Source organism: Phoenix dactylifera, chromosome 4 (assembly GCF_051530095.1).
Source record: "Phoenix dactylifera cultivar Ajwa chromosome 4, Ajwa_hap1_PhDact_Kaust_v1.1, whole genome shotgun sequence".
Classification (NCBI taxonomy): domain Eukaryota; kingdom Viridiplantae; phylum Streptophyta; class Magnoliopsida; order Arecales; family Arecaceae; genus Phoenix; species Phoenix dactylifera.
The window spans coordinates 38,716,007-38,729,029 of NC_143193.1; the positions used below are offsets into that span (position 1 = coordinate 38,716,007).

Here is a 13,023-nt window from a genome sequence, read left to right on the forward strand (position 1 = left end):
ACCGCGAGTCTCCGGACTCAGTTTATTTTCGGGAAAAAAAATTATCCGAAGAGAAAAAGCCAAAAGCCAAAAAATTAAAAATAAATATTATCAAAAAATAAAAAAGCGGGCAAAAAATAAAAGGGGTGCAACACGAGGACTTCCCAGGGGGTCACCCATCCTAGTACTACTCTCGCCCAAACAAGCTTAACTGCGGAGTTCTGATGGGATCCGGTGCATTAGTGCTGGTATGATCGCACCCATGACTCGCCCATCGAAACTCCCTTTTATGACAAAGCAGCAGACCTCGACGGCCTGAGACATTCGCGCCGCCGGGGCCGTTCTGGCGTAGGATTCAACGCGCTGGTCCCACTATGCGGCATGGCACCGCCAGTCTCCGGACTCAGTTTATTTTCGGGGGAAAAAAATTATCCGAAGAAAAAAAGCCAAAAGCCGAAAAATTAAAAATAAATATTATCAAAAAATAAAAAAGCGGGCAAAAAATAAAAGGGGTGCAACACGAGGACTTCCCAGGGGGCCACCCATCCTAGTACTACTCTCGCCCAAGCACGCTTAACTGCGGAGTTCTGATGGGATCCGGCGCATTAGTGCTAGTATGATCGCACCCATGACATGCCCTTCGAAACTCCCTTTTATGACAAAGCAGCAGACCTCGATGGCCCGAGACATTCGCGCCGCCGGGGACGTTCTGGCGTAGGATTCAACACGCTGGTCCCGCTATACGGCATGGCACCGCGAGTCCCCGGACTCAGTTTATTTTCGGGGGAAAAAATTATCCGAAGAGAAAAAGCCAAAAGCCGAAAAATTAAAAATAAATATTATCAAAAAATAAAAAAGCGGGCAAAAAATAAAAAGGGTGCAACACGAGGACTTCCCAGGGGGTCACCCATCCTAGTACTACTCTCACCCAAGCACGCTTAACTGCGGAGTTCTGATGGGATCCGGTGCATTAGTGCTGGTATGATCGCACCCATGACATGCCCATCGAAACTCCCTTTTATGACAAAGCAGCAGACCTCGACGGCCCGAGACATTCGCGCCGCCGGGGCCGTTCTGGCGAAGGATTCAACGCGCTGGTCCCGCTATGCGGCATGGCACCGCCAGTCTCCGGACTCAGTTTATTTTCGGGGGAAAAAAATTATCCGAAGAGGAAAAGCCAAAAGCCGAAAAATTAAAAATAAATATTATCAAAAAATAAAAAAACGGGAAAAAAATATAAGGGGTGCAACACGAGGACTTCCCGGGGGGTCACCCATCCTAGTACTACTCTCGCTCAAGCCCGCTTAACTGCGGAGTTCTGATGGGATCCGATGCATTAGTGCTGGTATGATCGCACCCATGACATGCCCTTCAAAACTCCCTTTTATGACAAAGTAACAGACCTCGACGGCCCGAGACATTCGCATCGCCGGGGCCGTTCTGGCGTAGGATTCAACGCGCTGGTCCCGCTATGCGGCATGGCACCGCCAGTCTCCGGACTCAGTTTATTTTCGGGGGAAAAAAATTATCCGAAGAGGAAAAACCAAAAGCCGAAAAATTAAAAATAAATATTATCAAAAAATAAAATAGCGGGCAAAAAATAAAAGGGGTGCAACACGAGGACTTCCCGGGGGTCACCCATCCTAGTACTAATCTCGCCAAAGCACGCTTAACTGCGGAGTTCTGATGGGATCCGGTGCATTAGTGCTGGTATGATCGCACCCATGACATGCCCATCGAAACTCCCTTTTATGACAAAGCAGCAGACCTCGACGACCCGAGACATTCGCGCCGCCGGGGCCGTTCTGGCGTAGGATTCAACGCGCTGGTCCCGCTATGCGGCATGGCACCGCCAGTCTCCGGACTCAGTTTATTTTCGGAGGAAAAAAATTATCCGAAGAGGAAAAGCCAAAAGCCAAAAAATTAAAAATAAATATTATCAAAAAATAAAAAAGCGGGCAAAAAATAAAAGGGGTGCAACACGAGGACTTCCCAGGGGGTCACCCATCCTAGTACTACTCTCGCCCAAGCACGCTTAACTGCGGAGTTCTGATGGGATCCGGTGCATTAGTGCTGGTATGATCGCACCCATGACATGCCCTTCGAAACTCCCTTTTATGACAAAGCAGCAGACCTCGATGGCCCGAAACATTCGCGCCGCCGAGGCCGTTCTGGCGTAGGATTCAACACGCTGGTCCCGCTATGCGGCATGGCACCGCGAGTCTCCGGACTCAGTTTATTTTCGGGAAAAAAAATTATCCGAAGAGAAAAAGCCAAAAGCCGAAAAATTAAAAATAAATATTATCAAAAAATAAAAAAGCGGGCAAAAAATAAAAGGGGTGCAACACGAGGACTTCCCAGGGGGTCACCCATCCTAGTACTACTCTCGCCCAAACACGCTTAACTGCGGAGTTCTGATGGGATCCGGTGCATTAGTGCTGGTATGGTCGCACCCATGACTCGCCCATCGAAACTCCCTTTTATGACAAAGCAGCAGACCTCGACGGCCCGAGACATTCGCGCCGCCGGGGCCGTTCTGGCGTAGGATTCAACGCGCTGGTCCCGCTATGTGGCATGGCACCGCCAGTCTCCGGACTCAGTTTATTTTCGGGGGAAAAAAATTATCCGAAGAGGAAAAGCCAAAAGCCGAAAAATTAAAAATAAATATTAAAAATAAAAAAGCGGACAAAAAATAAAAGGGGTGCAACACGAGGACTTCCCAGGGGGTCACCCATCCTAGTACTACTCTCGCCCAAGCACGCTTAACTGCGGAGTTCTGATGGGATCCGGTGCATTAGTGCTGGTATGATCGCACCCATGACATGCCCATCGAAACTCCCTTTTATGACAAAGCAGCAGACCTCGACGGCCCGAGACATTCGCGCCGCCGGGGCCGTTCTGGCGTAGGATTCAACGCGCTGGTCCCGCTATGCGGCTTGGCACCGCCAGTCTCCGGACTTAGTTTATTTTCGGGGGAAAAAAATTATCCGAAGAGGAAAAGCCAAAAGCCGAAAAATTAAAAATAAATATTATCAAAAAATAAAAAAACGGGCAAAAAATATAAGGGGTGCAACACGAGGACTTCCCAGGGGGTCACCCATCCTAGTACTACTCTCGCCCAAGACCGCTTAACTGCGGAGTTCTGATGGGATCCGGTGCATTAGTGCTGGTATGATCGCACCCATGACATGCCCTTCGAAACTCCCTTTTATGACAAAGCAACAGACCTCGACGGCCTGAGACATTCGCGCCGCCGGAGCCGTTCTGGCGTAGGATTCAACGCGCTGGTCCCGCTATGCGGCATGGCACCGCCAGTCTCCGGACTCAGTTTATTTTCGGGGGAAAAAAATTATCCGAAGAGGAAAAACCAAAAGCCGAAAAATTAAAAATAAATATTATCAAAAAATAAAAAAGCGGGCAAAAAATAAAAGGGGTGCAACAAGAGGACTTCCCGGGGGTCACCCATCCTAGTACTAATCTTGCCCAAGCACGCTTAACTGCGGAGTTCTGATGGGATCCGGTGCATTAGTGCTGGTATGATCGCACCCATGACATGCCCATCGAAACTTCCTTTTATGACAAAGCAGCACACCTCGACGGCCCGAGACATTCGCGCCGCCGGGGCCGTTCTGGCGTAGGATTCAACGCGCTGGTCCCGCTATGCGGCATGGCACCGCCAGTCTCCGGACTCAGTTTATTTTCGGAGGAAAAAAATTATTCGAAGAGGAAAAGCCAAAAGCCAAAAAATTAAAAATAAATATTATCAAAAAATAAAAAAGCGGGCAAAAAATAAAAGGGGTGCAACACGAGGACTTCCCAGGGGGTCACCCATCCTAGTACTACTCTCGCCCAAGCACGCTTAACTGCGGAGTTCTGATGGGATCCGGTGCATTAGTGCTGGTATGATCGCACCCATGACATGCCCTTCGAAACTCTCTTTTATGACAAAGCAGCAGACCTCGATGGCCCGAAACATTCGCGCCGCCGAGGCCGTTCTGGCGTAGGATTCAACACGCTGGTCCCGCTATGCGGCATGGCACCGCGAGTCTCCGGACTCAGTTTATTTTCGGGAAAAAAAATTATCCGAAGAGAAAAAGCCAAAAGCCAAAAAATTAAAAATAAATATTATCAAAAAATAAAAAAGCGGGCAAAAAATAAAAGGGGTGCAACACGAGGACTTCCCAGGGGGTCACCCATCCTAGTACTACTCTCGCCCAAACACGCTTAACTGCGGAGTTCTGATGGGATCCGGTGCATTAGTGCTGGTATGATCGCACCCATGACTCGCCCATCGAAACTCCCTTTTATGACAAAGCAGCAGACCTCGACGGCCTGAGACATTCGCGCCGCCGGGGCCGTTCTGGCGTAGGATTCAACGCGCTGGTCCCACTATGCGGCATGGCACCGCCAGTCTCCGGACTCAGTTTATTTTCGGGGGAAAAAAATTATCCGAAGAAAAAAAGCCAAAAGCCGAAAAATTAAAAATAAATATTATCAAAAAATAAAAAAGCGGGCAAAAAATAAAAGGGGTGCAACACGAGGACTTCCCAGGGGGCCACCCATCCTAGTACTACTCTCGCCCAAGCACGCTTAACTGCGGAGTTCTGATGGGATCCGGCGCATTAGTGCTAGTATGATCGCACCCATGACATGCCCTTCGAAACTCCCATTTATGAGAAAGCAGCAGACCTCGATGGCCCGAGACATTCGCGCCGCCGGGAACGTTCTGGCGTAGGATTCAACACGCTGGTCCCGCTATACGGCATGGCACCGCGAGTCCCCGGACTCAGTTTATTTTCGGGGGAAAAAATTATCCGAAGAGAAAAAGCCAAAAGCCGAAAAATTAAAAATAAATATTATCAAAAAATAAAAAAGCGGGCAAAAAATAAAAAGGGTGCAACACGAAGACTTCCCAGGGGGTCACCCATCCTAGTACTACTCTCACCCAAGCACGCTTAACTGCGGAGTTCTGATGGGATCCGGTGCATTAGTGCTGGTATGATCGCACCCATGACATGCCCATCGAAACTCCCTTTTATGACAAAGCAGCAGACCTCGACGGCCCGAGACATTCGCGCCGCCGGGGCCGTTCTGGCGAAGGATTCAACGCGCTGGTCCCGCTATGCGGCATGGCACCGCCAGTCTCCGGACTCAGTTTATTTTCGGGGGAAAAAAATTATCCGAAGAGGAAAAGCCAAAAGCCGAAAAATTAAAAATAAATATTATCAAAAAATAAAAAAACGGGAAAAAAATATAAGGGGTGCAACACGAGGACTTCCCGGGGGGTCACCCATCCTAGTACTACTCTCGCTCAAGCCCGCTTAACTGCGGAGTTCTGATGGGATCCGATGCATTAGTGCTGGTATGATCGCACCCATGACATGCCCTTCAAAACTCCCTTTTATGACAAAGTAACAGACCTCGACGGCCCGAGACATTCGCATCGCCGGGGCCGTTCTGGCGTAGGATTCAACGCGCTGGTCCCGCTATGCGGCATGGCACCGCCAGTCTCCGGACTCAGTTTATTTTCGGGGGAAAAAAATTATCCGAAGAGGAAAAACCAAAAGCCGAAAAATTAAAAATAAATATTATCAAAAAATAAAAAAGCGGGCAAAAAATAAAAGGGGTGCAACACGAGGACTTCCCGGGGGTCACCCATCCTAGTACTAATCTCGCCCAAGCACGCTTAACTGCGGAGTTCTGATGGGATCCGGTGCATTAGTGCTGGTATGATCGCACCCATGACATGCCCATCGAAACTCCCTTTTATGACAAAGCAGCAGACCTCGACGACCCGAGACATTCGCGCCGCCGGGGCCGTTCTGGCGTAGGATTCAACGCGCTGGTCCCGCTATGCGGCATGGCACCGCCAGTCTCCGGACTCAGTTTATTTTCGGAGGAAAAAAATTATCCGAAGAGGAAAAGCCAAAAGCCAAAAAATTAAAAATAAATATTATCAAAAAATAAAAAAGCGGGCAAAAAATAAAAGGGGTGCAACACGAGGACTTCCCAGGGGGTCACCCATCCTAGTACTACTCTCGCCCAAGCACGCTTAACTGCGGAGTTCTGATGGGATCCGGTGCATTAGTGCTGGTATGATCGCACCCATGACATGCCCTTCGAAACTCCCTTTTATGACAAAGCAGCAGACCTCGATGGCCCGAAACATTCGCGCCGCCGAGGCCGTTCTGGCGTAGGATTCAACACGCTGGTCCCGCTATGCGGCATGGCACCGCGAGTCTCCGGACTCAGTTTATTTTCGGGAAAAAAAATTATCCGAAGAGAAAAAGCCAAAAGCCGAAAAATTAAAAATAAATATTATCAAAAAATAAAAAAGCGGGCAAAAAATAAAAGGGGTGCAACACGAGGACTTCCCAGGGGGTCACCCATCCTAGTACTACTCTCGCCCAAACACGCTTAACTGCGGAGTTCTGATGGGATCCGGTGCATTAGTGCTGGTATGGTCGCACCCATGACTCGCCCATCGAAACTCCCTTTTATGACAAAGCAGCAGACCTCGACGGCCCGAGACATTCGCGCCGCCGGGGCCGTTCTGGCGTAGGATTCAACGCGCTGGTCCCGCTATGTGGCATGGCACCGCCAGTCTCCGGACTCAGTTTATTTTCGGGCGAAAAAAATTATCCGAAGAGGAAAAGCCAAAAGCCGAAAAATTAAAAATAAATATTAAAAATAAAAAAGCGGACAAAAAATAAAAGGGGTGCAACACGAGGACTTCCCAGGGGGTCACCCATCCTAGTACTACTCTCGCCCAAGCACGCTTAACTGCGGAGTTCTGATGGGATCCGGTGCATTAGTGCTGGTATGATCGCACCCATGACATGCCCATCGAAACTCCCTTTTATGACAAAGCAGCAGACCTCGACGGCCCGAGACATTCGCGCCGCCGGGGCCGTTCTGGCGTAGGATTCAACGCGCTGGTCCCGCTATGCGGCCTGGCACCGCCAGTCTCCGGACTTAGTTTATTTTCGGGGGAAAAAAATTATCCGAAGAGGAAAAGCCAAAAGCCGAAAAATTAAAAATAAATATTATCAAAAAATAAAAAAACGGGCAAAAAATATAAGGGGTGCAACACGAGGACTTCCCAGGGGGTCACCCATCCTAGTACTACTCTCGCCCAAGACCGCTTAACTGCGGAGTTCTGATGGGATCCGGTGCATTAGTGCTGGTATGATCGCACCCATGACATGCCCTTCGAAACTCCCTTTTATGACAAAGCAACAGACCTCGACGGCCTGAGACATTCGCGCCGCCGGAGCCGTTCTGGCGTAGGATTCAACGCGCTGGTCCCGCTATGCGGCATGGCACCGCCAGTCTCCGGACTCAGTTTATTTTCGGGGGAAAAAAATTATCCGAAGAGGAAAAACCAAAAGCCGAAAAATTAAAAATAAATATTATCAAAAAATAAAAAAGCGGGCAAAAAATAAAAGGGGTGCAACAAGAGGACTTCCCGGGGGTCACCCATCCTAGTACTAATCTTGCCCAAGCACGCTTAACTGCGGAGTTCTGATGGGATCCGGTGCATTAGTGCTGGTATGATCGCACCCATGACATGCCCATCGAAACTTCCTTTTATGACAAAGCAGCACACCTCGACGGCCCGAGACATTCGCGCCGCCGGGGCCGTTCTGGCGTAGGATTCAACGCGCTGGTCCCGCTATGCGGCATGGCACCGCCAGTCTCCGGACTCAGTTTATTTTCGGAGGAAAAAAATTATTCGAAGAGGAAAAGCCAAAAGCCAAAAAATTAAAAATAAATATTATCAAAAAATAAAAAAGCGGGCAAAAAATAAAAGGGGTGCAACACGAGGACTTCCCAGGGGGTCACCCATCCTAGTACTACTCTCGCCCAAGCACGCTTAACTGCGGAGTTCTGATGGGATCCGGTGCATTAGTGCTGGTATGATCGCACCCATGACATGCCCTTCGAAACTCTCTTTTATGACAAAGCAGCAGACCTCGATGGCCCGAAACATTCGCGCCGCCGAGGCCGTTCTGGCGTAGGATTCAACACGCTGGTCCCGCTATGCGGCATGGCACCGCGAGTCTCCGGACTCAGTTTATTTTCGGGAAAAAAAATTATCCGAAGAGAAAAAGCCAAAAGCCAAAAAATTAAAAATAAATATTATCAAAAAATAAAAAAGCGGGCAAAAAATAAAAGGGGTGCAACACGAGGACTTCCCAGGGGGTCACCCATCCTAGTACTACTCTCGCCCAAACACGCTTAACTGCGGAGTTCTGATGGGATCCGGTGCATTAGTGCTGGTATGATCGCACCCATGACTCGCCCATCGAAACTCCCTTTTATGACAAAGCAGCAGACCTCGACGGCCTGAGACATTCGCGCCGCCGGGGCCGTTCTGGCGTAGGATTCAACGCGCTGGTCCCACTATGCGGCATGGCACCGCCAGTCTCCGGACTCAGTTTATTTTCGGGGGAAAAAAATTATCCGAAGAAAAAAAGCCAAAAGCCGAAAAATTAAAAATAAATATTATCAAAAAATAAAAAAGCGGGCAAAAAATAAAAGGGGTGCAACACGAGGACTTCCCAGGGGGCCACCCATCCTAGTACTACTCTCGCCCAAGCACGCTTAACTGCGGAGTTCTGATGGGATCAGGCGCATTAGTGCTAGTATGATCGCACCCATGACATGCCCTTCGAAACTCCCTTTTATGACAAAGCAGCAGACCTCGATGGCCCGAGACATTCGCGCCGCCGGGGACGTTCTGGCGTAGGATTCAACACGCTGGTCCCGCTATACGGCATGGCACCGCGAGTCCCCGGACTCAGTTTATTTTCGGGGGAAAAAATTATCCGAAGAGAAAAAGCCAAAAGCCGAAAAATTAAAAATAAATATTATCAAAAAATAAAAAAGCGGGCAAAAAATAAAAAGGGTGCAACACGAGGACTTCCCAGGGGGTCACCCATCCTAGTACTACTCTCACCCAAGCACGCTTAACTGCGGAGTTCTGATGGGATCCGGTGCATTAGTGCTGGTATGATCGCACCCATGACATGCCCATCGAAACTCCCTTTTATGACAAAGCAGCAGACCTCGACGGCCCGAGACATTCGCGCCGCCGGGGCCGTTCTGGCGAAGGATTCAACGCGCTGGTCCCGCTATGCGGCATGGCACCGCCAGTCTCCGGACTCAGTTTATTTTCGGGGGAAAAAATTATCCGAAGAGGAAAAGCCAAAAGCCGAAAAATTAAAAATAAATATTATCAAAAAATAAAAAAACGGGAAAAAAATATAAGGGGTGCAACACGAGGACTTCCCGGGGGGTCACCCATCCTAGTACTACTCTCGCTCAAGCCCGCTTAACTGCGGAGTTCTGATGGGATCCGATGCATTAGTGCTGGTATGATCGCACCCATGACATGCCCTTCAAAACTCCCTTTTATGACAAAGTAACAGACCTCGACGGCCCGAGACATTCGCATCGCCGGGGCCGTTCTGGCGTAGGATTCAACGCGCTGGTCCCGCTATGCGGCATGGCACCGCCAGTCTCCGGACTCAGTTTATTTTCGGGGGAAAAAAATTATCCGAAGAGGAAAAACCAAAAGCCGAAAAATTAAAAATAAATATTATCAAAAAATAAAAAAGCGGGCAAAAAATAAAAGGGGTGCAACACGAGGACTTCCCGGGGGTCACCCATCCTCGTACTAATCTCGCCCAAGCACGCTTAACTGCGGAGTTCTGATGGGATCCGGTGCATTAGTGCTGGTATGATCGCACCCATGACATGCCCATCGAAACTCCCTTTTATGACAAAGCAGCAGACCTCGACGACCCGAGACATTCGCGCCGCCGGGGCCGTTCTGGCGTAGGATTCAACGCGCTGGTCCCGCTATGCGGCATGGCACCGCCAGTCTCCGGACTCAGTTTATTTTCGGAGGAAAAAAATTATCCGAAGAGGAAAAGCCAAAAGCCAAAAAATTAAAAATAAATATTATCAAAAAATAAAAAAGCGGGCAAAAAATAAAAGGGGTGCAACACGAGGACTTCCCAGGGGGTCACCCATCCTAGTACTACTCTCGCCCAAGCACGCTTAACTGCGGAGTTCTGATGGGATCCGGTGCATTAGTGCTGGTATGATCGCACCCATGACATGCCCTTCGAAACTCCCTTTTATGACAAAGCAGCAGACCTCGATGGCCCGAAACATTCGCGCCGCCGAGGCCGTTCTGGCGTAGGATTCAACACGCTGGTCCCGCTATGCGGCATGGCACCGCGAGTCTCCGGACTCAGTTTATTTTCGGGAAAAAAAATTATCCGAAGAGAAAAAGCCAAAAGCCGAAAAATTAAAAATAAATATTATCAAAAAATAAAAAAGCGGGCAAAAAATAAAAGGGGTGCAACACGAGGACTTCCCAGGGGGTCACCCATCCTAGTACTACTCTCGCCCAAACACGCTTAACTGCGGAGTTCTGATGGGATCCGGTGCATTAGTGCTGGTATGGTCGCACCCATGACTCGCCCATCGAAACTCCCTTTTATGACAAAGCAGCAGACCTCGACGGCCCGAGACATTCGCGCCGCCGGGGCCGTTCTGGCGTAGGATTCAACGCGCTGGTCCCGCTATGTGGCATGGCACCGCCAGTCTCCGGACTCAGTTTATTTTCGGGCGAAAAAAATTATCCGAAGAGGAAAAGCCAAAAGCCGAAAAATTAAAAATAAATATTAAAAATAAAAAAGCGGACAAAAAATAAAAGGGGTGCAACACGAGGACTTCCCAGGGGGTCACCCATCCTAGTACTACTCTCGCCCAAGCACGCTTAACTGCGGAGTTCTGATGGGATCCGGTGCATTAGTGCTGGTATGATCGCACCCATGACATGCCCATCGAAACTCCCTTTTATGACAAAGCAGCAGACCTCGACGGCCCGAGACATTCGCGCCGCCGGGGCCGTTCTGGCGTAGGATTCAACGCGCTGGTCCCGCTATGCGGCCTGGCACCGCCAGTCTCCGGACTTAGTTTATTTTCGGGGGAAAAAAATTATCCGAAGAGGAAAAGCCAAAAGCCGAAAAATTAAAAATAAATATTATCAAAAAATAAAAAAACGGGCAAAAAATATAAGGGGTGCAACACGAGGACTTCCCAGGGGGTCACCCATCCTAGTACTACTCTCGCCCAAGACCGCTTAACTGCGGAGTTCTGATGGGATCCGGTGCATTAGTGCTGGTATGATCGCACCCATGACATGCCCTTCGAAACTCCCTTTTATGACAAAGCAACAGACCTCGACGGCCTGAGACATTCGCGCCGCCGGAGCCGTTCTGGCGTAGGATTCAACGCGCTGGTCCCGCTATGCGGCATGGCACCGCCAGTCTCCGGACTCAGTTTATTTTCGGGGGAAAAAAATTATCCGAAGAGGAAAAACCAAAAGCCGAAAAATTAAAAATAAATATTATCAAAAAATAAAAAAGCGGGCAAAAAATAAAAGGGGTGCAACAAGAGGACTTCCCGGGGGTCACCCATCCTAGTACTAATCTTGCCCAAGCACGCTTAACTGCGGAGTTCTGATGGGATCCGGTGCATTAGTGCTGGTATGATCGCACCCATGACATGCCCATCGAAACTTCCTTTTATGACAAAGCAGCACACCTCGACGGCCCGAGACATTCGCGCCGCCGGGGCCGTTCTGGCGTAGGATTCAACGCGCTGGTCCCGCTATGCGGCATGGCACCGCCAGTCTCCGGACTCAGTTTATTTTCGGAGGAAAAAAATTATCCGAAGAGGAAAAGCCAAAAGCCAAAAAATTAAAAATAAATATTATCAAAAAATAAAAAAGCGGGCAAAAAATAAAAGGGGTGCAACACGAGGACTTCCCAGGAGGTCACCCATCCTAGTACTACTCTCGCCCAAGCACGCTTAACTGCGGAGTTCTGATGGGATCCGGTGCATTAGTGCTGGTATGATCGCACCCATGACATGCCCTTCGAAACTCCCTTTTATGACAAAGCAGCAGACCTCGATGGCCCGAAACATTCGCGCCGCCGAGGCCGTTCTGGCGTAGGATTCAACACGCTGGTCCCGCTATGCGGCATGGCACCGCGAGTCTCCGGACTCAGTTTATTTTCGGAAAAAAAAATTATCCGAAGAGAAAAAGCCAAAAGCCAAAAAATTAAAAATAAATATTATCAAAAAATAAAAAAGCGGGCAAAAAATAAAAGGGGTGCAACACGAGGACTTCCCAGGGGGTCACCCATCCTAGTACTACTCTCGCCCAAACACGCTTAACTGCGGAGTTCTGATGGGATCCGGTGCATTAGTGCTGGTATGATCGCACCCATGACTCGCCCATCGAAACTCCCTTTTATGACAAAGCAGCAGACCTCGACGGCCCGAGACATTCGCGCCGCCGGGGCCGTTCTGGCGTAGGATTCAACGCGCTGGTCCCGCTATGCGGCCTGGCACCGCCAGTCTCCGGACTCAGTTTATTTTCGGGGGAAAAAAATTATCCGAAGAGGAAAAACCAAAAGCCGAAAAATTAAAAATAAATATTATCAAAAAATAAAAAAGCGGGCAAAAAATAAAAGGGGTGCAACAAGAGGACTTCCCGGGGGTCACCCATCCTAGTACTAATCTTGCCCAAGCACGCTTAACTGCGGAGTTCTGATGGGATCCGGTGCATTAGTGCTGGTATGATCGCACCCATGATATGCCCATCGAAACTTCCTTTTATGACAAAGCAGCAGACCTCGACGGCCCGAGACATTCGCGCCGCCGGGGCCGTTCTGGCGTAGGATTCAACGCGCTGGTCCCGCTATGCGGCCTGGCACCGCCAGTCTCCGGACTTAGTTTATTTTCGGGGGAAAAAAATTATCCGAAGAGGAAAAGCCAAAAGCCGAAAAATTAAAAATAAATATTATCAAAAAATAAAAAAACGGGCAAAAAATATAAGGGGTGCGACACGAGGACTTCCCAGGGGGTCACCCATCCTAGTACTACTCTCGCCCAAGCCCGCTTAACTGCGGAGTTCTGATGGGATCCGGTGCATTAGTGCTGGTATGATCGCACCCA

At 49.3% G+C, this 13,023-nt stretch overlaps 33 non-coding genes and 3 pseudogenes across 33 annotated transcripts; all 36 read right to left on the bottom strand.

Moving 5' to 3' along the window:
* Positions 1–122: 122 nt before the first annotated feature.
* LOC149766270 (5S ribosomal RNA) lies at positions 123–241 on the bottom strand. The gene has a single exon (XR_016405072.1). It is a non-coding gene; the product is annotated as a 5S ribosomal RNA (ribosomal RNA).
* Positions 242–488: 247 nt separating this feature from the next.
* On the bottom strand, positions 489–607 carry LOC149766271 (5S ribosomal RNA). The gene has a single exon (XR_016405512.1). It is a non-coding gene; the product is annotated as a 5S ribosomal RNA (ribosomal RNA).
* A 246-nt stretch (positions 608–853) lies between these two features.
* On the bottom strand, positions 854–972 carry LOC149766272 (5S ribosomal RNA). Its single transcript, XR_016402366.1, has one exon. It is a non-coding gene; the product is annotated as a 5S ribosomal RNA (ribosomal RNA).
* A 247-nt stretch (positions 973–1,219) lies between these two features.
* LOC149766273 (5S ribosomal RNA) lies at positions 1,220–1,338 on the bottom strand (annotated as a pseudogene).
* Positions 1,339–1,585: 247 nt separating this feature from the next.
* Positions 1,586–1,703, bottom strand: LOC149766274 (5S ribosomal RNA). Its single transcript, XR_016408306.1, has one exon. It is a non-coding gene; the product is annotated as a 5S ribosomal RNA (ribosomal RNA).
* A 247-nt stretch (positions 1,704–1,950) lies between these two features.
* LOC149766275 (5S ribosomal RNA) lies at positions 1,951–2,069 on the bottom strand. Its single transcript, XR_016411497.1, has one exon. It is a non-coding gene; the product is annotated as a 5S ribosomal RNA (ribosomal RNA).
* Positions 2,070–2,315: 246 nt separating this feature from the next.
* Positions 2,316–2,434, bottom strand: LOC149766276 (5S ribosomal RNA). The gene has a single exon (XR_016412973.1). It is a non-coding gene; the product is annotated as a 5S ribosomal RNA (ribosomal RNA).
* A 243-nt stretch (positions 2,435–2,677) lies between these two features.
* Positions 2,678–2,796, bottom strand: LOC149766277 (5S ribosomal RNA). The gene has a single exon (XR_016411498.1). It is a non-coding gene; the product is annotated as a 5S ribosomal RNA (ribosomal RNA).
* A 247-nt stretch (positions 2,797–3,043) lies between these two features.
* Positions 3,044–3,162, bottom strand: LOC149766278 (5S ribosomal RNA). Its single transcript, XR_016406317.1, has one exon. It is a non-coding gene; the product is annotated as a 5S ribosomal RNA (ribosomal RNA).
* Positions 3,163–3,409: 247 nt separating this feature from the next.
* LOC149766279 (5S ribosomal RNA) lies at positions 3,410–3,527 on the bottom strand. The gene has a single exon (XR_016408544.1). It is a non-coding gene; the product is annotated as a 5S ribosomal RNA (ribosomal RNA).
* Positions 3,528–3,774: 247 nt separating this feature from the next.
* LOC149766280 (5S ribosomal RNA) lies at positions 3,775–3,893 on the bottom strand. The gene has a single exon (XR_016411499.1). It is a non-coding gene; the product is annotated as a 5S ribosomal RNA (ribosomal RNA).
* Positions 3,894–4,139: 246 nt separating this feature from the next.
* LOC149766281 (5S ribosomal RNA) lies at positions 4,140–4,258 on the bottom strand. The gene has a single exon (XR_016401070.1). It is a non-coding gene; the product is annotated as a 5S ribosomal RNA (ribosomal RNA).
* Positions 4,259–4,505: 247 nt separating this feature from the next.
* Positions 4,506–4,624, bottom strand: LOC149766282 (5S ribosomal RNA). Its single transcript, XR_016405513.1, has one exon. It is a non-coding gene; the product is annotated as a 5S ribosomal RNA (ribosomal RNA).
* A 246-nt stretch (positions 4,625–4,870) lies between these two features.
* LOC149766283 (5S ribosomal RNA) lies at positions 4,871–4,989 on the bottom strand. Its single transcript, XR_016404548.1, has one exon. It is a non-coding gene; the product is annotated as a 5S ribosomal RNA (ribosomal RNA).
* A 247-nt stretch (positions 4,990–5,236) lies between these two features.
* On the bottom strand, positions 5,237–5,355 carry LOC149766284 (5S ribosomal RNA; annotated as a pseudogene).
* A 247-nt stretch (positions 5,356–5,602) lies between these two features.
* On the bottom strand, positions 5,603–5,720 carry LOC149766285 (5S ribosomal RNA). Its single transcript, XR_016404992.1, has one exon. It is a non-coding gene; the product is annotated as a 5S ribosomal RNA (ribosomal RNA).
* Positions 5,721–5,967: 247 nt separating this feature from the next.
* On the bottom strand, positions 5,968–6,086 carry LOC149766286 (5S ribosomal RNA). The gene has a single exon (XR_016411500.1). It is a non-coding gene; the product is annotated as a 5S ribosomal RNA (ribosomal RNA).
* Positions 6,087–6,332: 246 nt separating this feature from the next.
* LOC149766287 (5S ribosomal RNA) lies at positions 6,333–6,451 on the bottom strand. Its single transcript, XR_016412974.1, has one exon. It is a non-coding gene; the product is annotated as a 5S ribosomal RNA (ribosomal RNA).
* Positions 6,452–6,694: 243 nt separating this feature from the next.
* LOC149766288 (5S ribosomal RNA) lies at positions 6,695–6,813 on the bottom strand. The gene has a single exon (XR_016411501.1). It is a non-coding gene; the product is annotated as a 5S ribosomal RNA (ribosomal RNA).
* A 247-nt stretch (positions 6,814–7,060) lies between these two features.
* Positions 7,061–7,179, bottom strand: LOC149766289 (5S ribosomal RNA). Its single transcript, XR_016406318.1, has one exon. It is a non-coding gene; the product is annotated as a 5S ribosomal RNA (ribosomal RNA).
* Positions 7,180–7,426: 247 nt separating this feature from the next.
* Positions 7,427–7,544, bottom strand: LOC149766290 (5S ribosomal RNA). The gene has a single exon (XR_016408545.1). It is a non-coding gene; the product is annotated as a 5S ribosomal RNA (ribosomal RNA).
* Positions 7,545–7,791: 247 nt separating this feature from the next.
* LOC149766291 (5S ribosomal RNA) lies at positions 7,792–7,910 on the bottom strand. The gene has a single exon (XR_016411502.1). It is a non-coding gene; the product is annotated as a 5S ribosomal RNA (ribosomal RNA).
* A 246-nt stretch (positions 7,911–8,156) lies between these two features.
* Positions 8,157–8,275, bottom strand: LOC149766292 (5S ribosomal RNA). The gene has a single exon (XR_016401071.1). It is a non-coding gene; the product is annotated as a 5S ribosomal RNA (ribosomal RNA).
* A 247-nt stretch (positions 8,276–8,522) lies between these two features.
* On the bottom strand, positions 8,523–8,641 carry LOC149766293 (5S ribosomal RNA). Its single transcript, XR_016408229.1, has one exon. It is a non-coding gene; the product is annotated as a 5S ribosomal RNA (ribosomal RNA).
* A 246-nt stretch (positions 8,642–8,887) lies between these two features.
* On the bottom strand, positions 8,888–9,006 carry LOC149766294 (5S ribosomal RNA). The gene has a single exon (XR_016402367.1). It is a non-coding gene; the product is annotated as a 5S ribosomal RNA (ribosomal RNA).
* A 246-nt stretch (positions 9,007–9,252) lies between these two features.
* Positions 9,253–9,371, bottom strand: LOC149766295 (5S ribosomal RNA; annotated as a pseudogene).
* Positions 9,372–9,618: 247 nt separating this feature from the next.
* On the bottom strand, positions 9,619–9,736 carry LOC149766296 (5S ribosomal RNA). The gene has a single exon (XR_016407768.1). It is a non-coding gene; the product is annotated as a 5S ribosomal RNA (ribosomal RNA).
* Positions 9,737–9,983: 247 nt separating this feature from the next.
* On the bottom strand, positions 9,984–10,102 carry LOC149766297 (5S ribosomal RNA). The gene has a single exon (XR_016411504.1). It is a non-coding gene; the product is annotated as a 5S ribosomal RNA (ribosomal RNA).
* A 246-nt stretch (positions 10,103–10,348) lies between these two features.
* On the bottom strand, positions 10,349–10,467 carry LOC149766298 (5S ribosomal RNA). The gene has a single exon (XR_016412975.1). It is a non-coding gene; the product is annotated as a 5S ribosomal RNA (ribosomal RNA).
* A 243-nt stretch (positions 10,468–10,710) lies between these two features.
* Positions 10,711–10,829, bottom strand: LOC149766299 (5S ribosomal RNA). The gene has a single exon (XR_016411505.1). It is a non-coding gene; the product is annotated as a 5S ribosomal RNA (ribosomal RNA).
* Positions 10,830–11,076: 247 nt separating this feature from the next.
* On the bottom strand, positions 11,077–11,195 carry LOC149766300 (5S ribosomal RNA). Its single transcript, XR_016406319.1, has one exon. It is a non-coding gene; the product is annotated as a 5S ribosomal RNA (ribosomal RNA).
* Positions 11,196–11,442: 247 nt separating this feature from the next.
* On the bottom strand, positions 11,443–11,560 carry LOC149766301 (5S ribosomal RNA). The gene has a single exon (XR_016408546.1). It is a non-coding gene; the product is annotated as a 5S ribosomal RNA (ribosomal RNA).
* Positions 11,561–11,807: 247 nt separating this feature from the next.
* On the bottom strand, positions 11,808–11,926 carry LOC149766302 (5S ribosomal RNA). Its single transcript, XR_016410532.1, has one exon. It is a non-coding gene; the product is annotated as a 5S ribosomal RNA (ribosomal RNA).
* A 246-nt stretch (positions 11,927–12,172) lies between these two features.
* LOC149766303 (5S ribosomal RNA) lies at positions 12,173–12,291 on the bottom strand. Its single transcript, XR_016401072.1, has one exon. It is a non-coding gene; the product is annotated as a 5S ribosomal RNA (ribosomal RNA).
* A 247-nt stretch (positions 12,292–12,538) lies between these two features.
* LOC149766304 (5S ribosomal RNA) lies at positions 12,539–12,656 on the bottom strand. The gene has a single exon (XR_016408548.1). It is a non-coding gene; the product is annotated as a 5S ribosomal RNA (ribosomal RNA).
* A 247-nt stretch (positions 12,657–12,903) lies between these two features.
* On the bottom strand, positions 12,904–13,022 carry LOC149766305 (5S ribosomal RNA). Its single transcript, XR_016401931.1, has one exon. It is a non-coding gene; the product is annotated as a 5S ribosomal RNA (ribosomal RNA).
* Between the last annotated feature and the right edge of the window lies 1 nt (position 13,023).